We start from the raw sequence: 2,500 nt of genomic DNA on the forward strand, positions 1-2,500 counted from the left end.
AAACATTCCCGTACCGGAGTGTCCAGCAATTACGGGACCCGGCATAAGGTTTGGTGACAATCTCGACGACTCGCGGGCAAGCAACACTCTTCGTCAATCCCTAACTGCAAGGTGGATGTTGCTTTCCTCAAAACCGCCTAGCCGGATCCATGCTTATCCACCGAAGCACGACCAGCCAGCTAGGCGAGGGTGGAATCGATGCCCATGGGGACATCTCGGTAATTCGTGCGATCAACGAATACGCCGCCACCCATTCGGCCTCGGAGAATCCATGTCCGCCCATGCATGACACGCCCATTCTCCGAGACCAAACACCATCTTCCGTCCAGATAATCCCAAAAATCCGTAAAAGGCAACAAAACCGGTCGCCGGAAAAGTCGCCGGAAAAATTTTCCGGCGACGGTGCCGGCGACCGGCCGGTCGGACATCCCTCGGGTCTGTATCCATCCCAATCCCTCGATCGCTACCCACGTCCGGAACCGAGTAGGGGTACCTCGGTCTGCCCAGACTTCCACCAACACCCACCCCCCTATATAGCTCTTAGCGTTTTTTCCCTTCCGGCACCAGGAGACATTGAAATGTCTGAGGAGTCACTGGTGCCAAAAAAAACAAAATACTTGGAATTTTTTTCTGATTTTTTGCATGCCTCATAACCATACTAAAACTGATTTTCTGGTAAATTTTCAGAATTTTCTGAGCACTCTAACTATTTTTTTGATTTTTACCAAAATCGCATGACCATGGCCTAGCCAGAGTTCGGTGAGCAGATTTGATGAGAAATAGACATTCAGAACTCTTCATTGATGTATTTTATTAGTTTCGATCACAAAACATTGGCATCAATTCGGGAATTTTCGAAAGTTACTCGTCTAGACATTTTTTCTCGCACCGCAGTACGCATCAGGACGTATCCGGACGGTCATCCGGACTAATCCGGACAACCTTCCGGATACGTCCGGATTCCTCAGGATTCGTCAGGATTCGCCCGGATTCGTCCGGATACGCGTCCTGATTCGTCCTGATTCGTCCGGATACGTCCTGATTCACCCGGATACGTCCTGATTCACCCGGATACGTCCCGATTCGTCCGGATTCGTCCTGATTCGTCCGGATACGTCCTGATTCGTCCGGATACGTCCTGATTCGTCCGGATACGTTCTGATTCGTCCCGATTCGTCCGGATTCGTCCTGATTCGTCCGGATTCGTCCGGATACGCGTCCTGATTCGTCCTGATTCGTCCTGATTCACCCGGATACGTCCCGATTCGTCCGGATTCGTCCTGATTCGTCCGGATACGTCCTGATTCGTCCGGATACGTCCTGATTCGTCCGGATACGTCCTGATTCGTCCCGATTCGCCCGGATTCGTCAGGACTCGCCCGGGTTCGTCCGGATACGCGTCCTGATTCGTCCTGATTCGTCCGGATACGTCCTGATTCACCCGGATACGTCCTGATTCACCCGGATACGTCCCGATTCGTCCGGATTCGTCCTGATTCGTCCGGATACGTCCTGATTCGTCCGGATACGTCCTGATTCGTCCGGATACGTCCTGATTCGTCCCGATTCGCCCGGATTCGTCCTGATTCGTCCGGATTCGTCCGGATACGCGTCCTGATTCGTCCTGATTCGTCCGGATACGTCCTGATTCACCCGGATACGTCCTGATTCACCCGGATACGTCCCGATTCGTCCGGATTCGTCCTGATTCGTCCGGATACGTCCTGATTCGTCCGGATACGTCCTGATTCGTCCGGATACGTCCTGATTCGTCCCGATTCGTCCGGATTCGTCCTGATTCGTCCGGATTCGTCCGGATACGCGTCCTGATTCGTCCTGATTCGTCCTGATTCACCCGGATACGTCCCGATTCGTCCGGATTCGTCCTGATTCGTCCGGATACGTCCTGATTCGTCCGGATACGTCCTGATTCGTCCGGATACGTCCTGATTCGTCCGGATACGTCCTGATTCGTCCCGATTCGTCCGGATTCGTCAGGATTCGCCCGGATTCGGCCGGATACGCGTCCTGATTCGTCCTGATTCGTCCGGATACGTCCTGATTCACCCGGATACGTCCTGATTCACCCGGATACGTCCCGATTCGTCCGGATTCGTCCTGATTCGTCCGGATACGTCCTGATTCGTCCGGATACGTCCTGATTCGTCCGGATACGTCCTGATTCGTCCCGATTCGTCCGGATTCGTCCTGATTCGTCCGGATTCGTCCGGATACGCGTCCTGATTCGTCCTGATTCGTCCTGATTCACCCGGATACGTCCCGATTCGTCCGGATTCGTCCTGATTCGTCCGGATACGTCCTGATTCGTCCGGATACGTCCTGATTCGTCCGGATACGTCCTGATTCGTCCGGATACGTCCTGATTCGTCCGGATACGTCCTGATTCGTCCCGATTCGTCCGGATTCGTCAGGATTCGCCCGGATTCGGCCGGATACGCGTCCTGATTCGTCCTGATTCGTCCGGATACGTCCTGATTCA

The sequence above is a fragment of the Camelina sativa genome, chromosome 15 (genome assembly GCF_030686135.1).
Source record: "Camelina sativa cultivar CO46 ecotype springtype chromosome 15, ASM3068613v1".
Taxonomy (NCBI): Eukaryota; Viridiplantae; Streptophyta; class Magnoliopsida; order Brassicales; family Brassicaceae; genus Camelina; species Camelina sativa.